This window comes from Trachurus trachurus, assembly GCF_905171665.1.
Source record: "Trachurus trachurus genome assembly, chromosome: 20".
NCBI lineage: Eukaryota > Metazoa > Chordata > Actinopteri > Carangiformes > Carangidae > Trachurus > Trachurus trachurus.
In genome coordinates this window covers 3,845,605-3,867,902 of record NC_139911.1, presented here as the reverse complement: position 1 = coordinate 3,867,902, position 22,298 = coordinate 3,845,605, and the positions used below count along the sequence as shown (strand labels likewise).

The window sequence follows — 22,298 nt, the reverse complement described above, 5'->3', positions numbered from 1 at the left end:
CTAATGACATCATTGTCAGACAACTGAGAACAGCTCGTAAAACCATGTGGATTTCAACCATTGGAGCCTGAAAATTACAGATTTTTTTTGTCAATTCTCACATTTTGGGGGCCAGAAGGCAAGTTAAACACCTAAATATAAGTTAAAGAGCCTTCGAAAAGTGATAATTACATAATATGTCTCCTTTAGCTTTACAGCAGAGATAAACATGTTTACAGCCTGGTGCAGAAACAGATGTGGTCTCTACAGATAAATTCCTGTACAGGGGATTTATTTGTATATAACTCGCTTGTTTCAATTTTATAAAGGTTCAAACTTCAATTTCTGCATAAGGTTGTGGCTTATTGGCTGCACACTACGTCACAATGAAACACAAAGTTAGACGAGTTGAGTGGAGGAGGTCGGGGAGAGTTTGGTTTGTTTGATTATTAGACTTTTAGATCTAGTGCAGCTTCACTATACAACATATCAACTTTTGTATCACTTGACTGCACATAGTTTTCACTTCAGTCGACCTTTTAACACATTTTCCACACATGCAACTACCACACAATGAACAGGTCATGCTGCTGTTGTTGTTGCTATAAATGCTCAAACATGTACAGTATGTATGAATTTGAAAAGCTGCCATTTCCAATCACTTATGTAACTTTGGTGGTTTGTTGCACTGTAGTCTTTTTGTTTATGACAGGCTCCAATCAGAAGACAGTGGAGGCCTGAGCTGATTTGATCCGTCTCAGAGGTTCAGCCGAGTTTCTACCCAACAGGCAATTTGAGACAAAATTAGAACTTTCTGTGAACTTTGAATGGTTCTGCAGAAGTAAATATAGAGCTGGAAACAAGAGGAATGGATCCTGTCAAGGCCAGATAGGAAGCGTGTGTCAGAACCAAAGTGTGGACATGGACGCAGTGAATGAAAATTCCCAGCACTGCTCAAATTCCAGTCACTAGAGGAATTCTCGGATGTGAAAAACAACCGGACTGGCAGATCTTTGGCTTTGACGAAGCTGTGGAGTCGCTGAAGTAAAGGAAGTCGTCAGGTCTCGTTTTGCTGCCGAGTGACCGACGGGAACGCAGCAGGAAACGACAACGAGAAGAAGATAAGAGACACGAAAACAAAGATAACGGTGGATGTACTGTACGACTCAGAGAGGGGGGGGGGGGGGGGGGGGGGGGACGCCCGGACGTACGACGCAGTTGTCTAGTCCGCAGCGTCTCTATGGCAACGAGGAAGCAGATAAAAACATGTTGAACTGAGGATGTGGGATCAGACAGGAAACAAACGTATTGTCCCGCTCTGCTGGGACACGCAGGGTTTCATACCTGAGGACAGGTCCTGTCAACGGTCTCACTTTCTGGACGACTGCAGGACATTCGGAGCAGGATTCACTGAGGATTTGGATGTTTAAAGGGATAGTTCACCCAAAATTCAAATTTCCCCCGTTATCTACTCACCCTCATGTCGACTAAGAGCTGTGAGAATTTTCAGAGTCCTCCGTTCCTTCTCTGAGTTACGGGGGGGGGGGGGGTCCGCGCAGCAGTATTTGTCCATATAATGATTGTGAATAGATACCAACCTTCTTCGTCCAAAAAGACACACCGGAAAAACATCCAAATACCTCCATACTGCTCGTCTGTAATGTCCCTCTTGTATTGAAGCCCCGACATGAGAAATTGTTCCGAAAAAAATTAAATAAGTCTATATTTTAAGCTTGTTTGTAGCAGAAGCTCCCAGTGTCTCGGTTCACTGCTCTTCCTGTGTCAAATCCTGTGCAAATCTCGACCGGCGGAACAATTTCTCATGTTGGGGCTTCAATAGAAGAAGGACATTACAGACGAGCAGTATGGAGGTATTTGGATGTTTTTTGGTTTGTCTTTTTGGACGAAGAAAGTTGGTATCCATTCACAACCATTATATGGACAAATACTGCTGCACGGACCACCCCGTAACTCAGAGAAGGAACGGAGGACTCTGAAAATTCTCACAGCTCTTAGTCCACATGAGGGTGAGTAGATAATGAGTGAAATTTGAATTTTGGGTGAACTATCCCTTTAAGCTTTTTTTTATTTTTTATTCATGAAATAAAAAGAAAGAAGTCACATATATCCTGACAGAGTGATGTTCCCAGACATGAAGTCGACTTCTGGTCCCAAGTTTCAAGACCTTGTTTCTATTCTTGTTGCGTAGAAAGAACAAACTCACGTGCAGCTTCATCTGACCGAAGATTACAGGCGTTTTAAAACCTCTAGACGCTTGTTCATTGTCCAAATTTCACCGTCAGTTTGTGCCGTTGTCTGCAAGAATCAAATACAAACACTGACTCTGCGTTTTTAATTCGTCCTGCCCTCGTGTCTCTGCCGCGTTTGAGCCACTAAAACACAGAGTTTTGGAAAATCTGCCGAGTCTGGTCTTAATAAATACAAAGCATTACTGACCTTGTTGTCTCCGCTGCAGCTGTTGTGAAGTTAAATTCTGCATTTTAATCCCATTCCACAACTGTCTTTGATGTTCCTTATGTTTAGTATTTTGTGCAACTACAGAGATTTTTGTTTTTTTACATATTAAAAACAACATTTTACGCGTAGATGAGGCGTAAACTGAACAAACAGATATCATTCAGGAGCTGGTTTGGATTATAAACTAGATTTATAGCTAAAAAAAACACAAACCTGAAGACTAAAGGGCCTCATTATGCTTCTTGTAGCGTCTGTAAGCTCTGATCTACAGGAAAAGATTGGGATTAACCCATAAGAACCCAGACCCATTTATACTTGAAGGAAAATTAAGTGGGGTGAAACACAGACCAAGTGGAATGCATGGAACACATTTTTGAAGTTTTTTTTGAAATAGCGCCACCTATTGTCAGAGATCTGGAATGTTACATATTGACCCCTTGCAGCTACGTCACAATTAGAACGTTACGCGAGAGGCGACACCATGACGGACGGCAGAAAGTGCTCAGTGATAATGTACTGTCTATGGACTGTATGGGTGCCGTCCAACAATGTGGCTCGATCACTTCACACTACAACCTTACAGCATTATCACTTATTTTAAATAGAATATCTACACACCCGTTGCAATAATCCGTTTGTTTTTTTGTTATTCACCGTAGAATATCTCAGTTTTCTGTGCTTTTTCCACTGCTAAGGAGTTAACGTCAAGTCAGTGCCACACTCCCCATACAGCAGCTGCTGCTGTCTTTGCTGCTGCTAACTACAGTTAACAGACCTGGAAAGTAAAACCTGGTCCGACCCGTGGGTGTTGAAGACCTGACCCGACGTCTGTATAATTAGTGATCATTCTCTGATTAAAGCCGGCTGAAAAATAAAAGAAAACGGGAAGCCGTCTTCGTTGTAATCGGCGCGATCCGACGGCGGCAACTACGTTGTGACGGTGCTATGTTTACTACGAGCGTTAGCTGTTGTTAGCCACAGCATGTAGCTCAGCTAGTTAGCTTCAACTGTGTTTACATCGACTATACACTGTAGATAAACTAACTTATAATAGCATCGATAACGTGTCTGTATATCTTCTCACTGGTCCTGTTGTTCATGTAACCCCGCTGCCAGTGGCCAGCCCTGGTTCTTAGCTCTAAACCAGCAAGGAGTTGGTGCTTCAGACCAGTTTTAAGAACCAATAACCGGTTTTTAAGCGGTGGAAAAGCAAAGAACCGGTGCTAGTCAGGCTCTGGCTCCGAACCAGCACTGGAACCAGCTCAGTGGAAAAGGAGGGGAAACCCTACAACCACGGTATGTCACAAAACTATAACGCGCCCATTCAATTACATTGACGTTCACTGTTCTTTTGCCGTCCATCATGGCGTCCGGAGCTATCGCGAGTGGAACGTGACGTCACGTGCAAGGGGTCAATATGTCACATCGGGCGTTTTTGGTAACTTAAATTTTCACTTGAAAATAAATGGGCTTGACATTTTCTTTTGCTCTGTAACACAAATTTGACCTTTTATTTGCATTTCCATAACATATATCAAAATTACAAATTTGCTGGTTACTATTAACACCTTTTTAAGACAAGTTTCACAACAAAAAAGGGCAAACGCTATAGAAATGCGAATATTGCCTCATATTGAAGGCTTTAACCAGTTACTGAAGCCTTAAAAGCTGTGCAACCACAATTTTCTTTCCAACTACAAATACCTTGGCATCTGGATGGACAGTTGTCTTAATTTTAAGCACCATATCACCACCCTCATTGCTAAACTAAGAACAATACTTGGCTTTCTATACAGAAATAAGCACCGTTTCCCTACTCACCACAGGAAAAAAATTGGAGACACTATTTTTTCTCTGTTTTAGAGTATGGAGATGACATCTATGGAAGAGCTGCTAGTTCCACTTTGATTCCACTGGATGCTGTTTACCACTCAGCCTTACATTTCATTTCCAATGCTTCATATAATACTCATCACGGCACTCTTTATCAAAATGTCGGCTGGTCATTTCTGACAGTAAGGGGAAAACAGCATTGGTTTTAATCCATTTTTAAAGCCCTGTCACAGTTATGTCTCCTTATTTATCATCTCTGTTAACTATGAAATCACAAAACATTGGTACCCACTCACAGAACTGTTGGGTCATATTCCATTCGTCAGAACTGAGCTGGGTAAAACGTCCTTCTCTCACAATGCACCACATCGGACCCTCTCTCCCACCAGTACAGCAGTCCAAAACCCTTGTCTCAAACCTGGTTCATGACTGTTTGACTGTCTTAACTTTTCTTATTTGTTTCCTAATATTTTCTTATGTAAACTCTCATTCTTCTTTGCTGTATTTGTTGTTCTGTATACACCATCTATTGCACGTCTGATGATTGTCAGTACATCCTGAACACTGTATCCTATTTTATTACAAAAAATACAGCAAAAAAGCATAATTACATTAATATGGGACCAGCATGGGATACTAAAATCTTGTCCATTTACTGAGAATAGTGTCTCTGCTAAATCTGTGGTTCAATTTCCGGACTGATATATCATTTTATTAAATATTGATTGAATTTGACATTATTTTTATGTTAACATGTTTAAATTATGTTTTAAATTGAACAACATAGAGTATATTAATTCAAAATACCTGAATCACCTAATTTAATTGAGCAGTTCTTTCCCATTTTTCTGATTGTGACATAGGCGTCACATGGTATTTTTCCTGACTTTTTTAAGGCTAAGGCCCGATGTGACATATATGTCACAGCAATATTTTCTTAAGTTGTTTTATATGAGTTTCTTCAAAAAATGAGGTCAGAACAGGTTAAATACAACAAGGGACATGTTATAAAAGGATTTGCATTGTGAAATGGGTGGTGGCTTATTTTATTGACAGAAAGCAAGCTTTTTAAAAGTAGCTGCCTCTGTGAAATGTGCCAACTCTGCTGGCCACCATCTTGGAAATGTTGTCATGGATAGAGAGATTCACAGAGAGTCATGTGACTGCACCAGGATGTTGAGTAGATGTCACTTAGGGACTTCATGAGTTAAAAGTTCAACATCAATATGTGTAAGGGGCTTTCCAGGACACTTGAAGGCGGTGTGACACCCGTGTCACCGTGGGTCCTTATGGGTTAATAAACTTTTGCTCCGAAACAGATGATCTGATCAGCACATGGAGGTTCAGGAGAAACCAAAGTAGACGTTTGACCTTCTGTTTATCTTCATTCACACGGATTCGATCGTCATTTTGTTTGGCGACGCAATAAAAACCTCAGAGGAGCGAGGGTTCCTTTAGTCTGCACCTTGTTCCTCTTCTCTACGTTTCCTGCGTGTTTCTTTTTTACTTTGATTTGCAGGTTTTCTCAGAAACAGGGGATAAACTTCTGCCTTCAGATGTGGTTTGGACAAGATGTGGTGGAAACCGGTTAAACCCCACAGATGTTTGACATGTGATGCGGGACACGTGACGCGCTGCCTTAATAAGACGGAGGAGCCACGAAGCAGCAGCAGCAGCAGGTTGAACTCTGCGACGCTTTACCTTCGTTTAAAGGGATAGTTCACGAAAATTGAAATTTCACTCATTATCTCCTCCCCCTCATGTGGACTAAGGGCTGCATGGGAGAAGTTTCAGAGTCCTCCGTGGCTTCTCTGAGTTACAGGGGGTCTCGGCGTAGCAGTGCATGTCCATATAACGGTTGCAAATGGATACCAACTGTCTTCGTAACAAAAAGACACACCAAAAAACATCCAAATACCTCCATGCTGCTCGTATGTAATGTCCGTCTTGTATTGAAGCCCCAAAATGCGAAATTGTCCCTAAACAAATTAAATAAGTCTATATTTCAAGCTTGTTTTGTAGCGGAAGCTTCTCTTCCCGGTTCGTCAAATTTGGACGAACCAGGGTCTGTCCTCTCTTTGAGAAGCTTCTGCTACAAAACAAGCTTGAAATATAGACTTATTTAATTTTTTTCTGGACAATTTCGCATTTCGGGGCTTCAATACAAGACGGACATTACATACGAGCAGCATGGAGGTATTTGGATGTTTTTTGGTGTGTCTTTTTGGACGAAGAAAAGTGAGCTCCATTCTCAACCGTTACATGGACATGCACTGCTACGCCGAGACCCCCTGTAACTCAGAGAAGCCACGGAGGACTCTGAAACTTCTCCCATAGCCCTTAGTCCACATGAGGGGGAGTAGATAATGAGTGAAATTTCAATTTTGGGTGAACTATCCCCTTTAATCAGATCATCTCTGATCGACGAGCTTCAGACCTGCAGAGATAAACAACGGGATCTGTCCGTGCTCCATCCTCAGTCCGCCTCAGTCTGTCAGTCATTAATTTGCCGCTCCTCCATCCCTCTGACAGATGTGCAGCGCTGTGATGCACCGCTACACATAAACTCACAAGTTGAAAAACCTGTTCGCCACGCCAACACGCCCACAGACGACGAGTCGAGGACTGCAAAGGATTTTTTATTCATGTCAGCCCTGTCGAGGAAAAACTGATGCCACCGCCACCGCCGCGACTGGGACACTAAGAAAGCACCTGCGTTCCCGGTCCCACCTTAATGATCACTCGACGCGCTGCGAGAAGTTTAATGGGGGCCCTAGAAGAGGGAAAGAAGGAAGGAAGGAAGCTGCCAGTTTGCTAATTTTAGGCTGTGTGCATCTCAGATGAAACGCTGGGAAAAGGCAGCGAGGAGGCGTGGAGAGGCGGGAAACTTCTCTGTCTCTCACTTTCTCGACTTTCTGCATCATGTCTTTCTAACTATCATTACCCCCTGCATCCGCTATGAGAGAGTCTCACAGCTCTTTGATTCTCTGAATCATTTCTCCCTCTCTTCCTGTTCCCAGCCCTCCCTCGCTTTCCCTCTCTCTCTCTCTCTTCCTGGCTTTCTCTCTGTGTCTTTCTCCCTTTTTCCGACTCTCTCCCTTTCATTCTCACCTCCCTCCCCTCCTGTCGGTACCTGAGTAAATAAACAGTGTTGTGTGGGATGCTAATTAGAGCAGGTTCAGGGACGTGACGAGCCCAGAGACAGATAAACAGCGAGGTGGGGAGGAGAGGAGATGATATGTAGAGGGGGGGAGGTGGAGGGGAGGAGGGGGGAGGTGGAGGTAACCCACCCCAAGGGCAACACAACACAGACACAAACACATCAGCTTAGCGGTGAAGGACAGACAAGAGTGGTTTTGGCTTTCAAGCCGACCGAGGGCGGCTTTGAAGCGAAGGTTGGTGGTGAGGAAGAGGACGTTGAAAGGGCCTACTGCTGCTGCTGTGGTGGAAGAAGCTTCAGCCATGATGACGACGATGAGGAGGAGGAGGGGGGGGGGGGGGAGGAAGAGGAGGAGAGGGAGCATCGTGCAAACTTCCTTAATGACGGCTGCTCCTGGAGACCCGGCGTCAGATCAAAAGAATATGTAGATGAGCCCCAACAGTTCTCCTGGTGAGGTGAGCCCGGGCTTCTAAAAGCAGGTCAATGCAAGGCAGCGTGTTCTTAGTTAACATAAGCTGCTGGCCCTGCTGGGGGAGGAGGGGGGAGGAGGAGGGAGGAAGAGGAGGAGGAGGGGGGTGACACGCTTCAGGTGGAGGTGAGAAGGTAAATGTTACACAGGAGAGAAGAAGGCAAACAAGTGCAGCTCATAACCGACTTCTTCCTCTGCTTTTCTTCAACTCCTCCAAGCTGCATTATCCCGTACATCACAGGATATACAGGATATACTATATAATGCTTTAGGATGAAATGGTCTTTAAAGGGGAACTCTCCAGGTCTGGTGTCTCCTCCTCTGTGTCTCTAACCCTCCTCTCCTCCATGTGCACTTGTTTTCCAACGAAGCCGGTGAGAAATCAATCCATGGAGCGGTGGATAACGTTATTTATCATCTACCATGTTACTATGTGTATATTTGTATGTGATAATTACGTCATAATGTCAAGAAATAGCCTAGAAATAAAGATAAATTTCATAGTAATGTAATGTTTTCCATAAAGGCAAAAGATTACACATGCTTTTCATCAAATAAAAATAAATACAATTTCTTGGCTTTATTTCTCAACATTACTATGAAATTGACCGTTATTTCTAGGTTATTTCTAGGCATTATGATGCAATTACTTGTTATTTTTTGGCTATTTCTAGACATTATGATGTAATTAGTGGCCTGTAAATTAAAGGGTAACCTGTATCTGTGTAGTCGTATATCGGTCATAAACAAGAGATTAGGGGTTACGGGTTAGCGCGTTACGAGACGCTAGGAGGAAGAGCCTCCATTCTCCCTGGAACTAGTTACAAGTCATTGGTTTAACCAGAACTAGGACTCTGTAGCTGGGTAATTAAAGGTAAAAATGTAGAATAGTTCCTCTTTAAAATATAAAAATAATACCACCTCATCACAACGTTCGGAGTTTCTTAAAAGTGGAGCAGGTGAGAAACAGGAGGAAGGTAAAGAGAGAGACGAAGAATCAGAAACACAGATCTGAGACTTGAGTAACTCAGGACGTCCCAGAACCGACTCTCAGATCTCCTTCATGATCTGCATGTGTCCACATCCACACTAACACACCTGAACACACAAACTCGTGTGCGTGAGTCGGTGTAAACAGGAAGCAGCTCGTCTAATCTGCAGATGATTAGCTGCAAAAAAAAAAAAGAAAAAGGGTCTGAATGAGGAACAGAGAAGAGCTGCACAACTGCACGACAGCTGCAGCTCAGACGATAAGTGACACTTGTCTTTCATTATCATGTTGTTTTTCAACACCGACGGTCACGGCAGCTCAGACTCAACGTTTATAAAACGTCACTTTTTCCTCCAACCAGGCGCCAACACACCTCTGGTCTGCAGTGTTTTCCCAAATGCTCCGTTTTTGGAGCTCGAAAAAGGCAAGGCAAGAGGTCAGAGTGCAACACAAGAGATGAGGATGCAGCATCAGTGGTTATTAAAGGGGACATATTATGGAAATATCACCTTTTTAAGGCTCTTTAACATATATTTGGGTGTTTGTCTTGTCTTTTGGCCCCTAAAATGTGAAATTTGTAGGCGCCCTAAGTTGAAATCCATGTGGTTTTGCAGCTGGTCCCTCAGTTGTCTAGCAATAATGTAACTAGTTTTCGAATTTGCATAAAACCACCCCTACCTGGTACCGGTAGAAGGGGCGGGGCAAGCAGTGGTTCATTTGCATTTAAAGGGACAGGCACTGAAACCAGCCATTCTGAACAGGGCTGTTTGGAGAGGATGAAAAGAGCTGTGATGTTTGATCCTTGGGGTATTTTGACCAAAACATATCACAAACATGACTTAAAGACACCTGGGAACTATTTTAATTTGTGGAAAAGGGACATTATATGTCTCCTTTAACTGAGGATGCAGCATCAGTGGTTATTAAAAACAGACAACAGAAGAAGTGACCAGAAGTGATGGACAAGTCTCCTCATCCGGAGTCGGTCTAAAACTAACTTCACTAACTATTTCCCAGTGTTTTGTTTTTTTTTTATCTGAAAGTAGAAACTTCAGGGTCATTGATCATAATTAAAAGGTCACATGCTCCGTCCTTAGAGCAACCGGTTCTGACTATGTAAATAAAAAACTCTATTAACCGGTCTTTGAAAGCGATCTATTAGAATAAAGCGTCTTTTTAAAATGATCTGCATTCACAGACGTGAACCAGTGACGTGACCTCGGACTTCACTTTCATTACGCCGCCATTCATCTCTGCTCTTTAAGTGTTTAAGCGCATCACAGCTTCTTTAACATGTCTCCCCTCAGAGAGCAGAACCCGTGTCTCCTTTTGTTTACATCCTTTTATATATAACGACGAGTCACCACCTTAAACTCCTGACACGGTTCTTCTCATTGTTCTTTATAATCATTTTTACTGTTTTATCTGTGGAGCCGCTCGGTGTTCCCAGAGGTGACGGACACAGTGAATGCACCACAGGGCATCATCGCCTTTTACTTTACTCTATGTAAAGTCTTTTTCTTCTCCCTTTATAGTTGCTTCGTGTCGCTTTGTCTCCGTCTTTGTCTTGCAGTCCGTTCACTCAACTCGGCATCTGCTCAGGTGTCTTTGTTGGGTTATTAAAACCATAGGAAAACGCTGCTGTCTGGCAGGATCAAAGCCGCCGTCGGGCCGTAATGATCACTGATGCTGCTGTTAAATTAAACAGACGCGAGCGCTGTTCACTCTAATGGGGGGATTTGACTCCGCAGGGAGAGAAAGAGACAGAGAAAGAGGGTGAAGGAGAAGAAGAAGATGAGAAGAGGAGGAAAAAAAACAAAACAACTAACTTGATCATCACCTCCACTGTCACTCAGAGATGTTGTGTTGATTAAAAAACATGTTATGAGCCCAGATTACGGCGACGACAGGTGCAGGGCAGGGAAACCTCTGCCGCCGCTGCCGCTGCCGCCGTACGAGGAAACGTATAAGCTTTTAATCTCACGATAAGACGAACACAAACACCGACGGAGAGCGTCAGTGTATCGGAGAGAGATGGAGGAAGAGGAGGAGGAGGAGGAGGTGGAGGAGAGGGGGAAACGGAGGGAAATGTGATGGCTGGATAGATGAGCTATTTTTATAATGAGGTCAGTGTGAGCTGTGGGATTTCATTCTCCTGGGAAACACACACACACACACACCACATGGAGGATAAGTGTGCGTGGTGTGTTGCCCCTGATGAGTGGGACCGACTCTGTCCACAGGACGAAGACAATGACGATGACGACTACGAGGAAGAAGATGAGGAGGAAGAGGAGGTCAGAGAAATCCAGATGTGAGGGAAGAGGATTTGAAGGATTTGATTCTTTGATCCGGAGGATTTTAATTTCAGGAACATGAAGCTTCGTTAGAGAAACGTTTAATCACTTCACCTCCGTGTTCATTAACAACACAATCACCTCTGGCCACTGAAACACAACTCTTACAAAGTGTGTGGGACTTAAAGGGATAGTTCAACATTTTGGCAAATTGGCCCATTGCCATAATCCCTATAGTCATAGCAGTAGGTTCGTTACCTTTAATTATCGGTGCAAGGTGTTTTTAGAACGGCGGAGCAGAGCCGTGAGCTGCTCAGAGCTACGCTATGGAGGCTCATGGGATTTCTTGGTTTCCCTCATCAAACTCGTCAAATACACAATCCAACAACTCCACAACGCTCTGGTGGACAAGTTGTGACCTGCACATTCACCACGCTATGAGATAATAACAGAACGTTACCAGACAGAGTTGTTTTAGAGGGAAATTAATGCGAAAACGTTCAACATTTTGGCAAATTGGCCCATTGCCATAATCGCTGTCATAGTAGTAGGTAAATTCATGTAAAACCGCTGATGCGCGTTGCCTTCAGGGACAGTTTTTCATCAACAGTCTCTGAATTTCCCTCTAAAACAACTCTGTCTGGTAACGTTGTGTTATTATCTCATAGCGTGGTGAATGTTCAGGTCACAACTTGTCCACCAGAGCGTTGTGGAGTTGTTGGATTGTGTATTTGATGAGTTTGATGATGGAAACCAAGAAATCCCATGAGCCTCTGTAGCGTAGCTCTGAGCAGCTCACGGCTCTGCTCCGCCGTTCTAAAAACAGCTTGCACCGACAATTAAAGGTAACGAACCTACTGCTATGACTATAGGGATTATGGCAATGGGCCAATTTGCCAAAATGTTGAACTATCCCATTAAATAATGTCACCACCTGCAAATGATTGACCAATCACACTCAATTGATCAGAGAAAAACATTTTCATTGCTGCTTCTGTGACACAAAGTTGATCTGAAAACAGAAAGTGTCTTTACCAACTGGACGTCTGCTTCCTCCTCAGCTGCTCCCTCGCTCCTCCTCCTCCTCCTCCTCCTCTTCCTGGGTGGCGCCCGGGTCGTGGTCCTGTCCCCCCCTCTCCACACGCCCCCTGTGGAGACATCAGACAACAAACCCTTCAAAATAAACTCATAAATAATAAGACATGTGAAGCAGATTAATAATCACAGGAGTAAAACAGTGTACTGTATTACCCACAATTTACTGGGCTTTGGATCTATTCATAACTTCATTTATAAATATGTTTTTTTTTTTTTTTTTTTATCTTTTTATCATCAACCAGATCAGATTCCTGGAAGCGGTGAAGCAGCTGAGTGTGACATGTGATCCGTCTGCATCAACATATAAAGAGGAACACGGTGCAACTGTGCACTGAGTAGCAACATTATTTGCACACTAGTACAGCTCTGCACGGCCTGTTTCACACACATACACATACACACACATACACACACACAGCCCTATCTACAAACCTCTCTCTCTCTCTCACATGCGCCCCCTTTGCTCTCTTTAAACGCCTGTCGCTTTGGCCTCCATTAAGCCGAGCGAGCGCCCGTTTAGCCAACAGTGTCTCGGCAGTTGGGGACGCAGGCTGCCCACTCAGTCACATCCAGCCGTATTAAATAAATAAGGAGCGCTCTCCTGTGTAAATTATTCATTTAACATGCCTTATCCTCTTCCAACAACCTTGTTAGAGCAGCTCAGGAGTGGAGGAGGAGGAGGAGGGGGGGTGAAGGGGGTTTGGAGGTGGAGGGGGGTGAAGCAGGGGAAGAAGAGGCAGACACTGCGGCTCATGTGCGACTCAGCAGAACCTGTGGTGCATCTCTAAGCTCTCTGGGCGTTCAGTCGTAGGGGGGCTAATTCGCCCTGACACCTCCTTTGTTTCAGGTGGAAAAGAGCTGCATACACATTTGCTCACATGCACACACACTGAGACACACACACTGAGACACACACACACACACATACACACAAACTTGGAGAGGAGGAAGCACAAGAAAGGAATTTTTAGTGCATATTCATAGAATAATCATTCTAGTTGTCTGGATAAATTATTGAGAAACGGGGGGAAGCGGGACACGCGAGGCTGGAGCTCAGGAGCTCAGGTTTTTTTTTTTTTTTTTTGTTGCTGCCTGAACTCGAATCAGACAAACGCAGCCTCCCGAACACACACACGAGCCGCCGACCGACCTGCCCTGATGAGCCGGGAGGGGACACGACAGATAGAAAAATGCTTATGGTGAACAAAAACCAGTGTTGGGTAGATTAACCCGCAGGACAAACGGGCACAGCAGCAGCAAACACAACACGACGCCTCCACTTCCTGCACACTTTACACTTCACATGTTTTACTTATAACTGATGTTTTATTATTATGGGTTTATCTAAATTGCTAAAATGTATTATTAATAATCAAACTGTGACGTGATCAGACCCTCTGCTGTGGTCAGGTGCTTCCTGTTTGCTCTAATTATCCTTGAGATGTGTCTGGGGGGTTTGATTGGAGTGTGGCACCTGTGGCAAATTGAATTGATTGGACATCGTTTTTCCAAAAGCCTCACGCTCATGTGTGTGTGTGTGTGGTGTGTGTGTGTGAAGCCCCACAATTCACAGCTGCACGTCGGGGACAAAAAAAAACAGCAAAAGTGTGAAGTCCAGGGACGTTGGTAGGAAAACAAAAAGTGACCTCAGTTTTTGTGGAGCAGAGGAAGTTTGGATCTTCCTGGCTGCTGGAAAAAACTTCTCACTCTGTTTTATTTTGAAAATTTGAAAAGGGGACGTCGTGTTCATTGCCATCGTGACGGACGAGAACTGACCTTTTTGGAAACGATCATCTCATGGATGTAAATGTGTCACACCTTGTTGTTTTTGCTGCAGCTGTTGCGCAGTTAAATTTGCATCTTAATGCCACAGCTGTTTCTGTTAGTAGTATTTTTTTACTACTTCCTGTTTACATGGGCTCACCCATGTCCATAGTATGTGACTCAGGTGTGCAATGCAGCTCAGAAAATTGAGATATTATTCATCATTTAATTCAGAAAGTGAAACTGAAATATATGCTGGATTTTTTTTTTTTTTTTTACATGATAACATTAAATATTTCTTGGCTCTCGTTTAAATTTGATGGTTACGGCTTCTGGCTCTTGAATCTATAAGATAAGAAGAGGAGGAAGAAGACGACTTCATGCAAGAAACAACTTAATGTGCTTCACAAGAGAAATACAGAAAAAATGGAGGGTAGGATGGAGACAGACAAGTTCAGAGAGTTCCCAAAGAAAGTGACGTCTCATAGCAAAGACGATTCCTGAAGCTGCAGAGTTAAAACTACATTAAAATCCAATTTAAATCTAAATAAGGTCTTTTCCGATGTGAAGTGAATTAAATGTAAAACAGTCTTTCATTATGCATGTCTCACTTAACACACTTCACCTGGAGGAAATCTAAATGTAAAAGTGAAGCTGCATGGGTTCCCTTTTCTTTCAGACCACACGTCAGATTCTCAGGGTGAAAACCGAACGACCTACGAGCAAAAAAAGGGGCGAACGGCCAGAGAACACGAGTCGACGGTCGCTGGATCGGACCCTGCCTGGTCTCTGTGAGTCCGGGCGTTCGAGCCCCGAAGCGGCAGGTTGTTATGTCAACTCTGACAGCGCTCATTACCAACCTCCACGCTCTGAATTGGAGTTAACAGGCTTTGGCCCAGGCAGAGGCCGACTAGACCCGACCAGTACAATGGGATCAGTGTGTGTGTGTGTGTGTGTGTGTGTGTGTGTGTGTGTCACAAAACTCTCCTTCATTTCTAAAATCGCACCTCAAGGCCACTGTACGTTACAGAGGCAATGACACACATGTACAGTGACAGTTGCTGCTTATTTTACACACGTTAAACAGCACTGGAGCCTAAATAATACAGATTCATTAAAACATTACATCATATTACACAATAACAGCACTTCAGCATTTACTCCCATGTTATGATTTAGCATGTTAGCGTTTAACTGTGTGTCACTGCACATCTGTACAGGATTAATTAGATCTTTTTGATTGGACTGCAGTGTAACTTTGAACAAGTTAATGTTTACAAGCTGCGGATTCTACACATGGAAGCTTTTAAAGACCAGTAAACATCTGTTTGGAGGAAGCTGACTGGTTTTGATATTAGCATTTAGCTGATTTGGTTGGTTTTGGTTTTGATATTAACAGTTAGCTGATTGGTTTTGGTTTTGATATTAGCAATTCACTACAAGGTTAATATCAGCAGTTGGGCAATTACTTCTGATATTAGCAGTTAGCTTACTGGGTTAAATTTCAACAGTTAGCTGATTGGTTTTGATATAAATTAACTGATTGGATATGGGTTTGATATTAGCAGCAAAGATTCTCTATTACTATCAAGATGGCTCATCACAAGCCATCTATATAAATATTCACAAAGCTAATAGTCATATTTAACATTACGAAAATGAGTTAGCGCGGGCATTTGCGAACATTAGTTGAAGTTACCATGGAGATATGTGCCAGATCTGGTGAGAGTGTGTTGTTGAGAAAGAGACAGGTCTGAACAAAGTAAATTTTCTCCTGATGTGTCTAAATTTTTTCAATTTAGTCTCAAAATGTTCAGAAGAGATTTGTCTTGTGAAAAATTAGTCCAATATTTACTTCAGTGACTACGGAGCGAAAGAATCAACCGTAATCTGAGCTCACGTTCACTTCTCCCACTGGAGTCAATAGACTCAAGACCTGCTGCTGCTGCTGCTGGTGGTCTCCTAAAGGGGGCGGAGTCATGGTCTGCTGGTCTCCTAAAGGGGGCGGAGTCATGGTCTGCTGGTCTCCTAAAAGGGGCGGAGTCACGGTCTGCTGGTCTCCTAAAAGGGGCGGAGTCACGGTCTGCTGGTCTCCTAAAGGGGGCGGAGTCATGGTCAGTTCTGATATTTGCATTTAGCAGATGGGTTATAGTTCTGATTCGCTATTAGCTGATTGGATCAGAGTTTAGCAGCAAGCTGATTAGTTTTGATTTTAGTTATTTGATTAGTTTTGATATTACTTAGCTGATTGGTTATGGTTTTGATACTGGCATTAGCTGACTGTTATTGATATTAGCAGTTAGCTGATGTTATGTTGCTCTCAGCAGCGACACTCATCTGTACGTATCTTCTCCAGAGACCCTGAACCTGCCACAGCCTCTTTGACGGCCTGTCATCGCCTGTCTGGTCTCCCGCTGTTGGTGATGCTATCCTCGGCCTCTTCAGCGCCTCCCTCGCCCCCCATCGTCTCCCCCAACCCCCCACATCTTCTCTCAGGTCGGTAACCACCAAGTGATGTCAATGATTACACTTGTGATTAAAGCTTTCCACTTCAAACGGAGCCCGATGTTTACACTGGGCCCTGATATGGCAGATGGGATAAAGAGCAGGTAGAGCTCTTGTTTGTGTCGGCGTGTGCGTGTGTTTGCCTGGATCTGAGGATGAATGTCATTACGCCCCGGCTCTGTGGAAATACAATCGTAATGACACGCTCAATGCCGCTTTTTTTTTTTTTTGCGTCTTAACAGCTGCTTCATCCTCACAATCTTACTCCTCCTCCTCCTCCACCTACGGAGGCCTATATAAGCCGCACGGTGCAGCGCTGACATATCATGTTTTTTACATTGTGAATCAGTGGCGTCCTCAGGCAGAGGTGGTGGGAAGAATCGATTTATTTCTTCAAGGATTATTTCAGAACTTTTTGTGGTTTTGCAACAGGCGCTGGAATAAATATCACCACCACCACCAGAACCAAAACTTTTCTCTCTCTTTCTCTTTTCCAGGTCAGTGTTTTCAAAAGCGCCAAATCCCATCAGCGGGTTTTTATTGACGTGTGCTGCCTTCACTCTGTCAGTTTTTCTGAATCTAAAACAAGCTGGCGTTTGATATTTGTTAAGTCTCGCAGCAGAATGAGACGAAGGACAAAAGTGTGAGGTGTCCCACAGCTGCAGCACTGAAACCTAAATTAGCCCAGACCACATGAAAAAGCTGTCGTCTCTATTCCAGGCCAGGGCGGGAAAATTACAGCCCTGCTCGCTCTACTCTAGCATTAAACCTCAATTAGTGCGCGACTGCACCGGTGATGTCATCACCGAGGGACCCGAGAGCCCTGCAAATGGAGGGGTGCTTCACTTTCGGTGCTTTAAAGGCGACACGACAGAGACGCCTCGAACTTTCAGGGCGAGAGGGGAAGGTGTTGATTCCTCAAAGCGGGAGAGAAACAAGTCGGTGTTTTTCTTTCACAGCTTTAAAAAAAAAAAAAGCCTGGTTCGGCTAAATTTACCAGGAATTTTAATCCTGAGTCGTGACTGGAGTTTTCCCAAGAGCAGAAGAGGTCAGTGAGGTAAGACAAGAAAAACTCCTGTTTGACCTCCAGTGACCTGGCAGGAGACAGAGGAGGACGGAGGGGGGAGGAGGCCGTGGCTCCTGTCCAAACACCGACAGAGTCTCTCCACCGGCCGGTCCTTTAGAGAGAAGAAAACCCCCCACTTCTATTACAAAACAAAGTCCAAAACCTCCAGAGGAGATTTCACTCACTGAGCTGAAGATAATTGTGTTTTCATAAATTTGTGTCATTTCTATTCAGGGTAAAAGATACCCACTTGAACCAGATTTTAAAAAACTGTACAAGACACTGCTCACTGGATTAACTCTTATATGAGACGACACGATGGAGGAGTAAATGATAGAAGAAGAAACATCAGATAGAGCCGTTACCAAGCAACAACCAGTGTAGTTTCTCTAACGGCCACTAGAGCAAGTCAATCAGCGTGGTGCAAAAACGCTAAAATATCTGTCACTTAAAGGGGATATTTTATGGAAATATCACTTTTTGAAGGCTCTTCGTCCCCAAAATGTGAGAATTGACAAAAATAATCTGTAATCTGCATAATCTGAGCTCACGTTCACATTCACTCCCATTGGAGTCAATAGAGTCAAGACCTTCTGCTGCTGCTGCCCCTGTCTCCTAAAGGGGGCGGAGTCATGGTCTGCTGGTCTCCTAAAGGGGGCGGAGTCATGGAGGAACTTGGTTTCTAATCCGTTTTTGGTTAATATTAGCAGTTCTGATATTTGCATTTAGCAGATTGGTTGTAGTTCTGATTCGCTATTCGCTACTGATTGGATCAGATTTTAGTTTTGATGTTAGTTGTTTGATTGGTTTTGATATTAGTGAGCTGATCAGTTATGGTTTTGATATTGGCAATAGTCGACTGTTATCGATCGACATTTTATGGAAATGTCACTTTTTGAAGGCTCTTTAACATGTTTGTCTTGCCTTCCGGCCCTCAAAATGTGAGAATTGACAAAAAAATCTGTAATTTTCAGGCTCCCTAGTTTGAAATCCATGTGGTTTTACGAGCTGTTCCCTCTGTTGTCTTGGGGCAGGGCGGGGTGAAGTTGTACTACAACTACATACAAACTGGCTCCAAACAGGCCACGCCTCTTTGCCCATGTTTGGATTAGCTGGGAGGTGGGCGGAGTCAGATGGCGACAGCGAAGCGGCCGACACCATGGAGGCTACGTCCATCTTTATTCACCGTTTATAAGCCATGAATCTTCCAACAGACTTTCTCTTGTTAAATCTGTAATGGTGCCTCAACTTTACGAAAAAACAAAGTGATCATGAACTCCTGACCGTCTCAAACTACTAAAGAACAAATCTCACACTGCAACTGAACTGTATTTATTCTTCTGCTGCTCCAACAAAGAGGCAGTCAGGCCTCCCTGGTTGCTTCTTGTAGTCCGACACGGTCCTTTCTTTGCTCCAGGGTGACGCTTCCTTTATGTCCTACAAAGGCGGGAGCGACTTGAACACATCTCAGCATGAGAACGCCGGCGGGCAGCACCTCGTACCTTTGTAACAGCAAGGAGGCCATTCCTCCCCCCCCGAAACACACACACACACGGACACACACACACACATGATGTGAATTATGCATCGCAGCTCCGAGCATCTTCTCACCGGGTTGTTCGAGCGAGTCCCGTTCGCTGCACCTCCACCTGAAGACACGTACGGATCGCTCTCCCGCATCTTCAAAGAGAGAAGAGTCAATGGCGCCATAGATTGTTCGCAGCCACCCAGTGGGTTTGCAAAAACTTTTTAGTCGGTCTCTCACAGGTGCAGCGAGGAAGGGGCTGCTGGGGCCCACATTTCTCAGAAAGTGGAACAGAATTTTTTTTTTTTTTTAGAGCCAAGCTTTGACAAAAACTTTGAGTAGGGGGGTTGGAGGAGGAGGGTGGCGGTGAGAGAGGAGAGAAGAGGAGAGGGGAGGGTTGAGATCAAAAGCCTGCGAGTTCCTGGCGAGCGGACCCAATCAGCCGAGAGGGCCAAGGAGAGGAGGAGAGACAAGCGCTTCCCTTTTAAATTGATCCCACTGAGACCCTCAAGGTTCCCCTCGCAGGACTCGCAGAAAAGCGATAAAAATCTGGCCCTGTGGATCTGACGAGGAAAAAAACTGGGAGGGGAGAGGAGAAGAAAGACGGGTTTCGGAGGGAGAGGCACAGAAAGAACAGAGAGAAGCTGAGGAGGGGGGGAAGAAAGAAAGAGAGAGAGAGAGGAGCCAGTGGAGGCAGATCAAGGGGCGACGAGGGAGAGAGGAAGAAGAAGGAGAAGAAGGAGAAGAAGGGTGGGCTGGTTTTCTCCCAGGGCTCATCCAGGCATCGCCGTGTGCCAGGGAGCGGAGCGGGGAGCGCCGGCGCTATCAGCCCCCCGCGCGCTACATGTCTGATGATGATGTGCTCGACCAATCAACCACTGCGTCTTTATTCTGCCCGGGTCCTGGCAGCACCGGCGCCACCGCCACTGCTGCTGCTGCTGCTGCTGCTGCTGCTGGATCGTTTCTTTCTTTTTCCTTTTTTTTTTGGCGTTTTGGCCCGAGATGAGACTCTGGACGAGGCCGGGTGTCGTTATCCAGCCGCACGTCGAAGGCCTCAAAGGGACGAGCGCTATCAGAGCGGCCCAGAGAGCCGGTGGTCTGCCAGACACACCGCCGACCGGCCCGGCCCGCCAACAGCACCACACACACACACACACACACACACACTGACAGCACACAGACACACAGATTGAGGTGGCATGTGTGCGTTTCCATGGATTCACTACACAACATAATATGAAGTCATTATCAGCAGCAGCGGTTCACAGTCACAAAAGCAGAAACACTCGACGCCCCTGTGAGGTCAAACGTCGCCATCAAAGCCAACGACTGCAAATCAGATTTATTCATTTAAAAAAATATATATATACATTCATTTCCTTTTTGTCAGAGACTCTGCTGAGCTACTCCTGCTGTGACCTACAAAAAAAGAAAAAGAAAAAGCGTGTCTTCCCTCTGGTTTGTTAAAGTTGTTTGTTCTCAGGAAGTGTTTAAGGGATAAACATCCCCGCTCTCCTCTACACACACCGAGCTGTGACAACCAATTAAAGGCGAAATAGCTGAAATACATCATCTAATTCAATTCATGTGCAGAGCATGTTGGAGACGTCAGTGCCGCCCTTGTACTTCAGCAAAAGAAACCTCTGTATCCTGAGAATCCCAGACATTCGCCACAGTTGTGTAATGTTTCCTGACTGCTACACACTTTTTAATGTGACATTATAATTCAGTAATTCTGTTACAGACAGAGTCGGCGTGTTTCATGTCTGACAGACTGTCACGGTCCTGACGACTGCAGCTCTGTTGGTTAAAAAAAAAGTCTCGGTGGTTGGAGCTCTCGGCTGAAAACATGACACTACAGGTGAAACACAGAGTTTATCAGACGTTTTCTAATAAAACAGAGACGTGATCTCAGATTATTTTGTTCTTATCAGCTGGTTTGAGCCGTGCAGTCGTCATATTCAGCACTGAAATCAAACTAATTAAACTAAATACGTGTCTGCATCATCACTTCTGTTAACACCTGCACAGAGCTACTAGGTTACTAGGAGCCCAGTGGACGCTAACTTAACATTTTAGGAACACAAGTAGAAAATTTAGGGGTGCACATCGTAAACTGACTTGCAAACCAAATATTTAGGCTACATTTCTCTCATTATTCACCTTTTCATTCATCATCCTCAAACTTTGGACTTGTAATGACAAGATACCAGATTATTTGAGTCGCCCCTTCCACGTTTCACCAGTGTTGCAAGACAAATAGCTAAATTTACTGGTTGCACATGCGTAAGATGAAAAATGTACTTGCACTGTCTCAAATTTTAGGTGCAAAATGGCCTCATTTAGGGGCAGACTGGAGCCCTGCAAGATTTTCAAAATAAAACAGGGACAGCAAAGTTTCCAGTAGTCCCAGTTTTAGAGGTTTGAAAAGGACTGAATGAGTAGAAGACGGCAAGTGTTTACACAAGGAGATTAATTATATTAGTTTTGCACCAGTGTTTGAACGGCAGATGCACATATGAGATAAAGTGTGAACTGTGAGATTAAAAAGGTTTTAAAATGTCAGTGTTGATGCTTTTCTGGTTATTTCCCTAAACTAGAATAAAACTGCTGCAGTAGTTCATGCTGAAGGAGCTGAGTGTATAAATGAACTGACAGTCAAGAACGTGAAAATTTCTGTATCGAAAATCCAATTTTTTTATTGATTTTAGGCTTAAAATATTTCACTCGGTCTCGAATATCACAAAGGTTTCACTTTTATTCAGTGTTTTTTTGTTGCACCTGTGAAACATTTACACAGTATTATAACCTGCCATGACTGTGAAACTGTGCAGCAGAACGAAAGTCTGTGAGTCACAGAACTAGTTTGTATAAGACAAGTTATTGTTGTTGTTGTTGTTCGACTACGATCATGAAACACAGCGAAACACACACACACACACACACACACACACACTTTCACACTGTAAACACCAGGGGGGCAGTTCACTGTCTCTCCCCCACACAGCTGACCAACACCACCATCACTATGTCAAGTGGGTGTGAATGTCAGATCGCCAACTGGTCGACAAGTTGCAAAAAAAAAAAAAAGGCAGGCACACTCCTCCTCCTCCTCCTCCTCCTCCTCCTCCTC

General features: G+C 44.2%; 1 protein-coding gene across 2 annotated transcripts in view; it reads right to left on the bottom strand.

Annotated features, from left to right (window-relative positions):
• The window catches only part of znf438 (zinc finger protein 438), a gene marked incomplete at its 3' end in the record, with an annotated part of 58,675 nt that overhangs the window by 12,885 nt on the left and 23,492 nt on the right, over positions 1-22,298 (bottom strand). Inside the window, exons 1-2 of one of the 2 annotated variants that reach the window (XM_083995633.1) lie at positions 19,252-19,273; positions 12,243-12,355 (exon numbers count right to left, since the gene is read on the bottom strand). Of the gene's footprint in view, positions 1-12,242; positions 12,356-19,251; positions 19,274-22,298 lie in introns of those variants that run through there. The other variant, XM_083995632.1, reaches the window with a different exon arrangement.